This window comes from Rosa chinensis, chromosome 4 (assembly GCF_002994745.2).
Source record: "Rosa chinensis cultivar Old Blush chromosome 4, RchiOBHm-V2, whole genome shotgun sequence".
Lineage (NCBI taxonomy): Eukaryota > Viridiplantae > Streptophyta > Magnoliopsida > Rosales > Rosaceae > Rosa > Rosa chinensis.
In genome coordinates this window covers 63,102,080-63,117,411 of record NC_037091.1, presented here as the reverse complement: position 1 = coordinate 63,117,411, position 15,332 = coordinate 63,102,080, and the positions used below count along the sequence as shown (strand labels likewise).

The window sequence follows — 15,332 nt, the reverse complement described above, 5'->3', positions numbered from 1 at the left end:
GATAGCTATTATCAGTAGTACTAGTGTTAGTACGTATTGAAATGCTAATGTTTAAAAGAAAAAAGATGGGAAGATATAGGCAAGGCATATAGTAGCAGATAGATCCAAGTCATTCACAAGTTGATTTGATGCTTAAATGCAACTTATGCGCAATAAGGGCACGGTCATCAAAGAAGTGGGAAATATTTGAACCCGAAATTATCGTACCACGGGGATTGAAAAGCTAACTTCAATCCTTGGTCATGCCGATTACTAAGTCACCAACAATTTAACAAACAAAACCTAGATAAATAGCACCAAGCTATTTACATGCCCGACTCGAAACAACCAAGCCTAAAATTGGTCAAGAGAACCACAAATAAATGCGAAACTCACAACCAAATGGTATGGACAATGAAAGTGGTCTGTGAAATTTGATTTTTTTAATTGCGAAGAAAATAAAATTAACAATTGAAAATTAAAATTAAAAATAAAGATAATAGAAACTAATCAAGAAATGGAAATTAGGTCACTAGGGTATCCTCCTAGCCAAATTTAATGCATAAATATATTCCGACAATGGTCACTCAATTCATAGTGGCATCAAGAACCGTACCCAAGGCTTTTCAAGGCTCATGGGTCATTAGATTTCTTAAAGGGTATTCCTACTCCGGATCAAGGGTCGTAGAAACTCAATTGGGACAATCTAGAGTCTTGTTAGGGCCTCTAGTTGAACCAAAAGGCGAAGAGTCCTAGAATCAAGGTTCCCAAGCTAGCCAATACGGCAATCGAAATTGGTATTGTAGCTAACCATGTTCTAAACAAGTGTCCTAGCCATAAATTAGAGAAGTGATTAGGTCCCCTAATTTGTTCTAGACATGCTCATCTACACATTCAAGAGTTAATCAAGCTCCTAAGCATGCATCTAAGCCAAATATTATAGAATAGAACATATGCCAAACACGAAATTGAAAACCATTAAATCAAAGCATATTTATTACATTAAATCCATGCTAGGGCTCAAACCCTAGCTTCCTAAATAGACTACTCACAACCCATCCACAAAGCAACAACAATATTCATCAATTAAAGAGGTAAAGGTGAAGAAGAGTGAAAAGTAACAAGAACGAGTCACAAATTGCTATGGATCAAGTGTGACTAGCCTTGATTTATATGATTTCTCACTTTTACCCAATCTCAAATATTGATGCTTCTTGAAATCTCTTGAGAAATTGATGAGGATTTGATGTGGAGTGTAAGGAAAAGAGAAAATGGAAATTAGAAATGGTAAGGGGTGTGGGTGGTTTCGGTGATTGAAGAGAGAGAGAGAATAGGATATGGTAGACACGTGGGTGGTGGTGATGAGAGGAAAACTGGAAAAGGAATGTAATGGGCTGCTAGTGTAGTGTAGCACGTGTAATTGGCTCCAAGCAAAACCATCAATGTTTAATTGCTGGCTTGCTGCACGTTATGGCTGATACACTTGGTTAATTGATTAATTAATCAAGTTCATAATTAATTAATTAAGCCACGGATTGATCAATTAATTGTTTCTTTTCGTCGTTCCTTTTCTTCCTCCGATCTTAAAGCACGAAATGTATCATCTTGAAATATTCCGATTCGGTTCTCTCAATCATGTTGACTATGCTTGACCGAACTCAACTATTTCGTCTTCTTGTCGAAAACTTCAATTTGCTCCAATTTTAGATCAATTTCTCACGGTTTCTGCAATTCTTCTTATTTCCTACACAATAAATAAAATTGGATTAATTACATTATAATTAGCTCAAGGATTAGCTTATTTATAGTGTTTTAGGTACAATTACATGCATAGAAATGCGTGTAATCACAAGTCATGAAATGAATGTTTCTTCTTCCAACTAAATAGAATAACTGAATGGTATTCTCTTTACATATCTCTGTATTAGTAGTATTTGGTAGTTTCTTCTACCAAATCAGTGTGACCTGCTTAAGATAGTGTAGTATTAGAGCCATGACTAATGATTGGAATGTAGCAACTACGTATTACATTATACATTTTTTACTTGTTTGCTGCATTTATAGTGGCATCTCTGGCTTTGGAACTTAAATTGTATCTGCTACTTATATAATTGCCTTCAGTTACATATATTGGTGGACACTGTCACTTCAGTAACTGTCCATTATGTTGGATGTATTCTGTTCTCTAAAAGTAGGCCTCATCAAAAAGCCCGCTGATCAAGTGGGCCGATGGAGGCCCGCCGGCCCGTCAAAAAACCCGTAAAAACCCGCATTGGTGGGCTGATGGAGGCCCACAAAAAAGCCCGCAAAAACCCGGCCAGGCCAGCTAAAAGCCAGCTAGGCCCGGCCCGTAAAAGCCCGCAAAATATTTTATATATATATATGTGTGTGTGTGTGTGTGTTTATATATATATATATACAAATCCTATCCAGAGCGGAGCTCCGCTTTGAAAATTAACGTGTGAAGTTCGAGTTTTGGGTCACTTTTCGGTCGCATATCCACATCTCGACCGTTCAGTTTTTAGGTACTAGTGTATAGATCGTCTCTGCAAATTTTCAGCCAAAATGATGATCGTTAAGGCATTTATAACTGCCTTAAAGCTAGTACGGTTCAGGTTGACAGATTCAGTCCGTCCATTGGTTTAAGCGAGTTAGATACCTTAACGATCATCAATTTGGTTGAAAATTTGCAGAGATGATCTATACACTAGTACCTAAAAACTGAACGGTCGAGATGTGGATATGCGACCGAAAAGTGACCCAAAACTCGAACTTCACACGTTAATTCCAAAGCGGAGCTCCGCTCTGGATCGGATCTGTATATATATATATATATATATATATTAATATATATATATATATATGTATGTGTGTGTGTGTGTTATATATATAGATATATCTATATGTGTGTGTGTGTTTATAAATAGGGCTAATTACTGTTTAGTACCCTGTGGTTTTAGTCCAACATCAATTCAGTCCCTCGACTTTCAATTTCATCAAAAACACCCCTGCAATATCATTTTCTCATCCAATAGGTCCCTCCGTCGGAATTCCGTCAATTTCAGCCGTTAATTGCTGACGTGGCAGTCCAACTCAGCAAAAGTGGGACCCACATGAAAGTCAAATACCGAAAATGACCCTGGCCAACCAGATATGGAAAAATCCAAAATAAACCCCAAATTTTGAGGTTTGGGAGATTCGAACCCACACCACCATGCATGCATAGCAAAGCACCAACCACCATGCCACTTGCACAACATTGATATATGTCAAACAACATAATATATATATCTGTATACCAAACAAAATCTGGGAAAATCCGAAATAAACCCCAAATTTTGGAGTTAGGGAGATTCGAACCCAGACCACTATGCATGCAAAGTAAAGCCCCAATCACCATGCCACTTGCACTACATTGATATATGTCGAACAACATAATATATATATCTGTATATGTCAACAAAATCTGGGATTTATTTTATATATTATGTCAATATATATATATATATATATATAAAATATATATATTATATTGTATATTATATATTATATATTATGGCAACATATATATATATATAATATTATATAATTAATATATATATATATATAATATAGTATATATATATATTGACATAATATATAAAATAAATCCCAGATTTCGTTGACATATACAGATATATATATATATATATATTATATTGTTCGACATTTATCAATGTTGTGCAAGTGGCATGGTGGTTGGGGCTTTGCTTTGCATGCATAGTGGTCTGGGTTCGAATCTCCCTAACTCCAAAATTTGGGTTTTATTTTGGATTTTCCCAGATTTTGTTGGGTATACAGATATATATATTATGTTGTTTGACATATATCAATGTTGTGCAAGTGGCATGGTGGTTGGGGCTTTGCTATGCATGCATGGTGGTGCGGGTTCGAGTCTCCCAAACCTCAAAATTTGGGGTTTATTTTGGATTTTTCCATATCTGATTGGCCAGGGTCATTTTCGATATTTGACTTTCATGTGGGTCCCACTTTTGCTGAGTTGGACTGCCATGTCAGCAATTAACGGCTGAAATTGACGGAATCCCGACGGATGGACCTATTGGACGAGAAAATGATATTGCAGGGGTGTTTTTGATGAAATTGAAAGTCGATGGACTGAATTGATGTTGGACTAAAACCACAGGGTACTAAACAGTAATTAGCCCTTATAAATATATATATATATATATATATATATATATAGACACATATAGATATATATTTGTGTGTGTGTTTATATATATATATATATATATTAATATATATGTGTGTGTATATAGAGAGAGAGAGAGATATATATATATATATATATGTGTGTGTGTGTGTGTGGAAGTTCTTATACTATTATACTTTTATATAAAATATGTGCATATATATATTCTACATATCGGTTGACCAATCCGATCGGATTCGAAAATATGGTGAAATTGGCTAAATTTTTTACCACACTCATAATTTATTGTAATAAACTCATCCAACGGTCGGTTTTTCCATTTTCTTTGAATTGATAGGGGTTGCTCTTTGAAGTGTATGATATATAAATATAGGTTTATAAGAGTAACTACGTTTGACCTAGTTGATCGAATTCGAAACGAGAACCAAATTGGCTGGATTTTCTACAAACACCATAAAACATTACAATCTCTCCATCGAGCGGTTGGTTTCTCCGAATTCATTTTCTACTTCATGGTTGCTTTAGAATGAACCTAAACAATTTAAATGCAATGTATAAGTCATACAACTTTAGGAATAAAATTGGTACAGACCAATGTGTTTGTAATTAAAATTAATTTTTTTTATCTTATGTCCACGCACATCCATTGATGGAATATATACAAACGTGATGTGAAAAAATAAGCACGTTTCGCGGTTGTCACGGCATCTGTCAACCAATAAAACATATAAGTGACTACGGTTGACCAATCCGATCGGATTCGAAAATATGGCGAAATTGGCTAAATTTTTTACCACACTCATAATTTATTGTAATAAACTCATCCAACGGTCGGTTTTTCCATTTTATTTGAATTGATAGGAGTTGCTCTTTGGAGTGTATGATATATAAATATAGGTTTATAAGAGTAACTACGTTTGACCTAGTTGATCAAATTCGAAACGTGAACCAAATTGGCTGGATTTTCTACAACCACCATAAAACATTACAATCTCTCCATCAAGCGGTTGGTTTCTCCGAATTCATTTTCCACTTCATGGTTGCTTTAGAATGAACCTAAACAATTTAAATGCAATGTATAAGTCATATAACTTTAGGAATAAAATTGGTATAGTCCAATGTGTTTGTAATTAAATTTTTTTTATTTTTTATCTTATGTCCACGCACATCCATCGATGGAATATATACAAACGTGATGTGAAAAAATAAGCACGTTTCGCGGTTGCCACGCCATCGGTCAACCAATAAAACATATAAGTGACTACGGTTGACCAATCCGATCGGATTCGAAAGTATGGTGAAATTGGCTAAATTTTTTACCACACTCATAATTTATTGTAATAAACTCATCCAACGGTCGGTTTCTCATTTTCTTTGAATTTCTATATGTAGCTCTTTAGAGTGTATGATGTATAAATATAGATTTATAAAAAATTAGTGTCTTTAAAAATTTATTTATCAACAAATTAGTATCTATATATAAATATAGATTTTTTGGGTAAAATATAGTTATATAGATTGTTATCTTTGGTTGTATTTGATCATTATCCATTGAATTTCCAAAGCTTGATTAAAAAAAAAAAATACTTGTGTCTTTAAATATTTATTTATAAATAAAGCCCGCAAGGCCCGGCCCAAAAAAGCCCGCAAGGCCAAGCCCGGCCAGGCCCGAAAAAGCCCGCAAGACCCGCTTTATATGAACGGGCTTGGATCCTTTGATTTTTAATAAAGCCCGGCCCGGCCCGGCCCGCAATTATTTAAAAATATAGCAAGACCCGGCCCGGCCCGTTGACGACCCCTGTCTAAAAGCTTTAGCTGTTGGGACCCTGTGGTTGTGTCACATGGTATAAGAGTTCTTGAGTTCAAAACCTTCGAATGACATTGCACTCTTCTTTGCTGTCTAGTACAAATCGAAATTGGACATAAAACTTGGGAGTAATATAAAAGAAGCATGAACTAAATAATCATTGTGTAATTTCTGTGAGTTAATAGGTACCCCCTGTTTACTTGAACACACTAGTCCCTTGATCTTGTTCTTCCATTTCTGTGGCTAAAAATCAATTAAGGGGAACATTTTTAATTCTCGCTACTTAAAAATGCTCTCTGTGCTTTAATGTTAATATTATAATACTACACCATAGATTTGGTTCAGCTCTGCTTGTGAGCTTGAAACAAAAGTCATCTTCTATTTTTGCTTCTGGCCATCAATATTCAAATGCTAAAGAGTGTATTTAAGGATGGTAGATAATGGCTTACCTCACATGGTAACTCTTTATTTGTTTGAACTTTGAAGACAATAATTTTTATATACTTTGTTGAACCTTTTTTGTTGCATTGTTTGAATAGGTGATATATCGGGATTTCAAATCCTCCAACGTGCTCTTGCATGAGGACTTTAAGCCAAATCTCTTAGACTTCAGGCTTGCTATAGAAGGGCCAACGGGTGACCGTACTCATGTATCGACAGCAATAAGTAGATAATAGATGACTTATTTTGGTACTAGACATAAAGCTGTTGCATTATTAATGTTGTTATCCTATTTGCTTTCGAGTATCAATCACTTTTTAATTCCTTAGTTTCATGTTTGAATATGATTCTTATGAATAAGTTAATTTTATAACCTTTGATGAATCATGCATATCTCAATGCAATTCTCATATACCTGTGTATTCATGACGTGAAGCAAGTAGAAAATACTACAATGATTGCTCCCAGTAAGTAAAAAGCTCTGATAGGATTGTGAAACTGGTACAGCAGTACAACTAGCTAGTTCCTTTATTAACTTGTGTCTAGTAGAAATTCTTCCTTCATTAAGCATTTGGACTTGTCTGCAGATCCAGATTAGTAGATATGGGTCATTTTGAACTGATGTTCATGATTAAGTTTGTGTACATGAGACAATGGTGGTTTAATGGAAATTGCAATGAATGATTTTGGATGTGGATTTTATGGTTCCATACTTTCATGAATGGGCAATTTTAATTTCCAGAATGCATGCATACCAATTGTAACAGGGGACTACTAATATGTGTTATCTCAAATTGCAAGCTACAACAAAAGCACACCAAAATGTGTGGTTGCAGCTGCACAAAAACAACACAAAAACCAATTAGAAGTCTATTGTCTTTTTGGCGTTGGTACAACAGAAAATTGTAGTCTAAATGGCAAAACAACAACAGAAGTTAGTTGAAAATGTTGTCTAAAGCATATAACAACAACAAATAAGTGTGGTTGGACTTAACCAAAGACAATATAAAAGACCTATAATTTGTGGTCTCTTTTATATTCAGACCACAAATATTTGTCGTGTTAATAACCTTAAACGACAGAAATCTGTCTTGCAGATATGCTTCACACAATAGAATTTATATTGGAATGTAGTTGTTTTGTTGCTCATACAACACAAAACTGTTGTGTTACTGCTTTTAAAGATACATATCACATTGGTCCCGAAATGCAAAACTCATTAGACGACACAAGACTTTTATTTATTTCTATCGTCTGATTTTTCAGACGACAGAAGTGTTCTTCATTTGATACCCCCAAGACACGACACCGTACTAGACGACAGATTTCGGTTCCTTCAGACGACAGAACAGTTCTGTCGTCTGATGGACTTTTTGGCATAGTGTTAATTGGTAGATTTGGGTGTATATTAAAAAAATCTTAGAGGTGTGTTTAACCTAATAAGTGAATGACAATTTGGGGTCTATAATAAAATTCCCCAAAAGTTATAATCTAAACGAAAACTAAAACCAAATAACCAAAGGACCTTAACATGAATAGCTAATCCCCATATAATAAAGGCTTTCATAAAAATCAGAGACATTTTTCAAAAAAAAAAAAAATCATAGACACTAAACAAATGGCAGATGCTCTTGCTAATACTGGTTTATCGTTGTCTGCATTGTCTTGGTAGGACGAGTCTCCTCATTTCATTCAGGACCAATGTCGACGAGATAAGCTTGGTCTCCCTAACTTTCGTTTTCATTAATTAGTTCTTTCTCTTTGTGTTAGTTGTATTGTTTAAATTTGCTGTCATTCACATTGTTTTCTAGGGGTTTGATTGTTGTGCCACCCTATTAGATTGTACATTATCTTTATTTCAATAAATTTGGGGTGGGAGAGCACTTTGCTCTTCCCGACTCCTGTTTTAACCAAAAAAAAATAAAAAACAAGGTATCGTTAATCGATCTCGTTGGATACTTGTTAGTTTTAGGTTATATGTTAAGATAGTCTTTGCAAAAATCAGGTAACATGATATTTTATTAATTAGTCAATTCGACATATATATTATCATCATCATTTTAGTTGCATTTGACAGATTGTATTTGTTGGTTTAGTTCAGCATAAATGATTTTTTACAAAGATAAATTTTTGAAGAAATACTTAAAAGAACAATAATCTTGATTATATTTACAATTCTTAGGTTCACCCTTTGGGTGAATGAGCATATTTACCCTCTCTTGCGATTAAGGCATAATAACTTTATAATTTTCTAATTCGACTATTCATGTTATATAACGTAATACAAAGATTAGCTTTGTAAAAAAACCAATTAAATTGAAGACCTTTTAGTTATTTATTTCTATAAAATACATGGAAGGTTCATCATAATAGTAGTAAGTGTTGTTAGAACCATCCATTTGTTTGATTCAATTAGATAAATTATATTATGTTATCAAATTGTATTATGTTGTTTCCCTGATGAGATCTCATGCAATTCTAGAATCTATACATTTTTTTTCTCATTTCTGCAATGAAGTTTAATACAGGGCTGTGGTATTACTAAAAAAAGACTATAAACTAGTGTCTCACATGAGCAAATACTAGAGTACATTTGTTTGTTTTCCTTTTCCTCGTTAATTGCTTGGAAAAACAGGAACATTGCACGATGGGTTTCTAGGCAAACTAGCAATCGTTGATCTATTCATGCTCAAATTTGAAATGTCTTTGTTTTGGAACGAATCCCACGTGCATGATCTAGGGCAAGTCACAGCCGCGAAAGAGTTGCTTCCTCTTTGGTGGACTTGTGGGATGCTGCACCATGGTAAAGAAAAACGTGGTATATGACTACATATCATAGGTCTCCTCTTCTTTATCTGAAATGCACCACCATTTGGAGAAGACCACTTTGAAAAGAGAGAGTTAATCCAGCTAAACTTGGTAGCTTCGTATTGGTTAAGATCGAGAGGACTACCTAGCTCCTTTTCTTGTGTGCCACTGCTGTATATATCGACCTGAGCTACTAGCTGACCCTTAAATATGTTGAAATACTGAAGTTCTGGCTGTTCCCGCTTCCTACAATTGTAACAGCAGGCGCTGCAGGTAAACATTCATATCATATATAGAGTAGGAGATGGGCTGGTGAGTGGTGACAGTACGTTTTACCTCCTTTGTGTGATGCACGGCTATTAGGCAACTTTCGGTGAAGATCAAGGATATGAGAGACGCTTTGAAGAGATAAGGCTCGGAACTCGATCAAGTAATATTGGATGTTGAATTCCATGCAAACCCTTGTCAAATGAACAGTCTCCTTGCTTATACCTCAGATTCGATGTCCCTTCGACCTAAACTAAACTATTAACTTTCTAGGGTGTAGACCTGAATGTATATGTACGTATACAGAATATCTGACCAAAGATGTACACCTAAATAATATCTGATCCATTTAATTAGCTGAAAGGTACGTTACAGAGGAATTTGGCCCTCTATCTGCCTCATTCTTGGGGAAGACAGCCTCATAGACTTCAATTATATCTTATGGTTTGTATTACTAATTCTAACTAAATGGCCATCAACTCTACGCACTGCTTTAACCAAGAGACAAGACATAAACTTAAACCTAAATTCCCAAAGGATCCAAAAGAAAATTGCAAAAAATGGATAAGCTCCGGCCTTCTTAGTTAGGGTTTCGAGAATTCAAAGAACCGGGAATTACACGCCCATCTTGCTTCCTTTCTTAATTATTGTTGTCTCCCTATTTTAATTGACCAACCACTTCTGTCTGATTGATCTAATTCTGTTTGCTGGTAGACTCCTAATAAATTGCGATCCCACAAAGAAAAGTTTGTCAGCACCAATGTTTGGTCACAACAAAGAGACTTTGCTTCAAGGTACATCTGTCTTAATCGAGAATTATAAACCTAGAAAGCTAACCTAACATGAATCGAGAATTTTATGACTTTAATCCGGCATACGTCCTCCTGGTCTAGTATTCACCACACAACTTCGATCTGAAATTAGGGTTTCTCAGGAGTCTAACTAGTCTAGTACTACACCATATATAGAGGCCTGATTCAGGTCGAACAGACAACGAAACTAAGACTAATTTGCAAAAGGACACTGGTCACTTGACAAGAATAGCATGGAATCCACTCACCCGGCCTTGTAGATCTTCGCTCATGGTTGCGCCATCTCTCGCTCTTCGTGTGAAAATTTCCACATAACGATCATTATTGAGGCTTGTTTTATCCTTGATTCTTCTTCTTCTTCTGCTTGGGAATTTCCACAGATAATTATAATTCATCTGAAAGAGATAAAATCAAAAACACACACATATATAAGTATTCGAAGTAGGTATCTTTGTTTGAATCAAGAACAAACATGATAACAGCCACAAAGGAATAAAGGATTGGAGAAGAAAGAACCTGCTCTTAGAGCAAGAGGCCGGCGTAGCTAGTTGGTGCAAAGGGCTCTATGCTATAGCGTTTATATATCCGAGCTGTAGGTTAGGTTATAATGTAATTTAAAAGAGATAAGAATGAATGGCTCTCGTTTCAGAAAAAAAAAAAAATGGAAGGGGCGCTTTCTTTCTTTCTCAAGTTGTTCAAAGCGTGCGACTTCTTCACGTATCTTTTACCCGCAACATTCTTACACGTGACGATCATTGACCAACTGTTAATAATCATTATCATCATCATAGGTAGATTGATTGCTATTACTTTGATTAGTTCAAGATTACTATTACATTAAGATCATATCGCCCGACCAAATCTTTAACGTGATGGGGCCATGCCTACCCAAGACTTTCACTTAATTGAGAAGGCCTTAGGTAGGGCTGCCACATGGTGGGGCAGTGCGGCTCTCCGATCACTGTTTAGCAGGAGGGTATTTTGAATATTTTATCTTACAAATTGAGGACAATTTTGGAATAAGAATTTTTTTTTTTGAGTTTTGATTGGTGGGCCACACTGCCCTACCACGTGGCAGCCCCTACCCAAGACTTTCACTTAATTGTAAATACTTGGCATTACTGCATTACTTACCCTAGTGACTTTTATAATTGATTTTATCCTTCTTTGGATGAATCCAGACTTTTTTTTTCTTGAGTTGTGTGTCAGCTCCATGATACTTGGACAAATCCTATATCAGAAAGTTTTCGTTTTTCTTTTTTTGCTGGGATTCATGAATTAAATATGAAAGAAAAATAAAAATTCTAAAGCGGATACGTACGGTATGTTGAAATAACGGGGTATTTTCATTTAGATTATCATATAAATGGACTCCGTGCTTCTGAACAAAGAGTCGGTGATTGAAAGGATTCCGAGCTTCAATTATCGCAGCTACCTGCAAACACCAGATTTTAGCTCTCTGGAAGCTTCCTGACGTGATTTGTTTCATAATTACTCTTATAAATCATCATAGGAAACTTAATTAGCTTCATCCGGACGTTGAATATATAGTTTAATCGTTACTTGCATTTAAAGGAAAACTTATGCAGGAAACCTCCAGATTGCTTATATTTCATGCCAGCCATGGAGCCCAACTCTATTGTTACCATAGCCATTTGGTATCTTAGTTTGCTATTTGGACTATTTTCCTATATAAGAGACATTGATAATTACAAACAAACAAGTACATATATTATATGTTCTATAGTGGAACACCTTTCTAGTACTGTTGTATGAGATTAGACAAACTATGTGCTAATTTAGGCGCTCACAGAGGCTTGATTAAGAATAACTGATGAATAAGGTCAAAAAGAACTCTCAAACAAGCACGCATGGATCAGAGTATATAACTCATAAGACCGATAATTATGATTCATAACAATATCAAGAGACAACTAGTATGAAGATTTACAACAAAAAAGAAGATTTACCAACACTATTGACCTAATTCCACAGAGAGAGAGAGAGAGAGAGAGAGAGAGAGAGAGAGAGAGAGAGAGAGGAGATCCGTCGTCTATGTCAAACTGGGAACTAGCTTCTTGTTGATATGGAACTTTTTGATGAAGACAACATATAATTGGGTATTGTATGTAGCTGGAATATAAAACAGATGGCAGTGGTAGAGCACTAATTGGAGGTGGGGTGTCAAATTCCATGCAAACCCTTGTCAAGTGAACAGTCCCTTGCATATACCTTACATTCATTGTCAGATCGACCTTGAACTCGATGGATTAACATATATTCATTCTGACCTCAGGTTATATATGCTTACAATATTAGGGTCCTTACACTTCAAATGTGAGAAAATCCTCTCTAAAACCTCCTTACATAGGAAGATACATATAAATATATATGTGTGTCCTCTTTCATGGTATATAACTATATACCATGATTTTAATTGATGAGTTGGAATTGGAACCTAGCTCAGGTTAACCCATATGAATGTGGAGTGAGACCAACGTAACTAACCGTTCTAAAATCTACACCAGCTAGATTACATCCTACGTAGATGAGAACGCAAAAAAAAAAACACATATAAATGCACCTTGGAAATATTACATTAGGATATTTCTCTTTCTTTTTCTAATGAGGACCATATTTATCTTAGTGATGATTTTTTTATAGTTACCTACTTTACGCTAAGGAGGACTTTATTTACCTTACTGATAAATTTTTTCTAATTACCACATGAGTATTCAAAGTGATAATACTAGTCCTCAAAATGATAAATATTAAATAAAATAAGGCATGTATGAGAAATGTTAACCTACCACATATAGCTTTACCCTATTGTACGTGCCTTACCAATTAACTAAACAATTCACATAACAATAAGAATTTTCCCTTTCTTATTTATAGTGAATATTATTAATGTATTTGACTATTTATCTTAGTAGTATGGAACCCGATCCTGTTTCCCTAAAAAAAAATCGTAGTAGACATTGAAAAATATAATAGACATTGAAAAATCGTAGTAAATCGTAGTTTACAGGAAATCCTGTTTACAATCGATCATCAAGTTAGATATTTTTTTCCCCTTTCTCTTTTATATTTTAATGATGGAGTCCGTAACCCATACTAATCAGGGAACGGGTGTTAAACCTGGTTTCAATTATGGACTCAATAAGCTACTTAACTCAAGTAACAAACTGATCTATTGCTCCGTAGGTGTAAATATCACCACAAGATCCTACCTACAACATTCTGACATCGGCCTTATGCTTAACAATTTTCACTTTTAAAACCTTAGTATTATACACCTGTTATAACTTATACCTCTCAGTGAAAATTGTTAAGTGAAATGCAAATACAATCGTTAAATCTTGAAATGCAAATACAATCGTATAAATTGGTATCAATCTTGACCTAGATACGCAGCACTATGATCTATATAGAAAATGATTCTGTCAATTAAATGCCAAAAGTACAACCTTGGAGAGTTAAATTGAATGCAGACTCCCTCAGTACTACTCTATCCATCTATTCAAACCATTTTTGCTTATGAATTCTCAGTGCACCTGAAAGTCGCATGCAAAGCTCTAGACTAGAAGGTTGTATCTGTCTACACATCTACTGTACGATTATACCTAACAAACAACACAAAAAATACATATATACATATAAACATATGTTTACATGCATTTTCATGCAAACAGAATTATAGCTAATTCCTTAGGTATATATCACACGAATTTCATGGATGACCGGCATACGACCTAAATTGACATAAAATTGTGAAGGTGCACGAACTATAAATCCACCTGAATACAATAATTTGAGTTAATTTGTCGAGAAAAAAGAAAGAAAGCGATCATCTGATTTATTAATTTTTGGGTGAATTTTCTCTGTAACTTTATCATATTGTAAATGAATTGAGGAAGTTGAACACTCTTGCAGTTAGCTAGCTTGGGTTTTTATGCAATCAAAATTAAATAGTGTTCAAGGTCGAACAGACAACGAAAGCAAGGTTAATCCAAGAGAGGACTGCTCGCCTGACAAGCATAGCATGGAATCTACTCACCCCATATACATAATTCTACATGTCATCTCTATCTGGTACTTCTGCACCTTCTTTTTATATGTCTGCACCTTCTTTTTAGATCAATCAATCTGAAAGCAGTAAATCATAAAAAGCGATTAGAATAATTCAGACTTATTATATAGGTAACTAAACAAATCTAGAGAAGATAAGTAAACAAAGTTGGAAATTAAAGGATATGTAACTACCTCAAACATATCCCTTCTGGGCAGAGAGAGAGAGAGAGAGAGAGAGAGAGAGAGAGAGACTAAAATCAGCTTCATGTTCATGGAGGCAAGCTGGTTTTGTCATAACAACTCGATCAGCCTATATTTATAGAAAACATGAGGATAAAACATAAATGTCAATCTGAGGTAGGGGCCGGTTGAAGCTTGCGAGCGTGTGAATGTAGAAAAAGCTACATGACATGTGCGAAGGAGCTTTGACTCACTGGTGCATGTGCATTTCAGTATCCCTAACAACCTCTTTGATATTTTCTTTCTTTTCTGACTTCTACATTTGTATTTTTAACTTTCTTTTGTTTTTTTTTCCCTTTCTAATGGTTTGGTCGTCATCTATGATCGGCTGGTCATCACAGCCTTCCTCATAGAGTAGAAAATCCACCCATGGGGAGATGAGGATTACGTAAGCAACAGCCAACAGATGGAGAGAGTAGATGAGAAAAAGAGAGTTGACGAGTACTAGTGTACTACTGTTGATGGATGGAGTAAAATTAAGTAGGGTTCGAAATTAGGACAGAGGGAGAAAGAGAAATGAGGTTAGCTGTGCTCGTGTGGTTCTGAAATGCTGATAGGAGCAATTAAACAAGGAGTGCGATACAGGATTCCACTTCTTATCTACCATCTCTAATTCCCTATTCTCGCTTCCTCCTTCTTCAGTTGTTAATTCAACCCAGCTTGTCTTGTTTCATTTTTTTAGTGGGATAAA

At 35.2% G+C, this 15,332-nt stretch overlaps 2 long non-coding RNA genes across 2 annotated transcripts; both read right to left on the bottom strand.

The window, feature by feature from the left end:
• Nucleotides 1–8,913: 8,913 nt before the first annotated feature.
• On the bottom strand, nucleotides 8,914–10,969 carry LOC112197691. The gene is made up of 2 exons (XR_002935741.2): nucleotides 10,844–10,969; nucleotides 8,914–10,722 (listed from the first exon to the last, which is right to left on the bottom strand). It is a non-coding gene; the product is annotated as an uncharacterized LOC112197691 (long non-coding RNA).
• Nucleotides 10,970–12,213: 1,244 nt separating this feature from the next.
• LOC121052604 lies at nucleotides 12,214–14,731 on the bottom strand. Its single transcript, XR_005809603.1, has 2 exons — nucleotides 14,594–14,731; nucleotides 12,214–14,476 (listed from the first exon to the last, which is right to left on the bottom strand). It is a non-coding gene; the product is annotated as an uncharacterized LOC121052604 (long non-coding RNA).
• Between the last annotated feature and the right edge of the window lie 601 nt (nucleotides 14,732–15,332).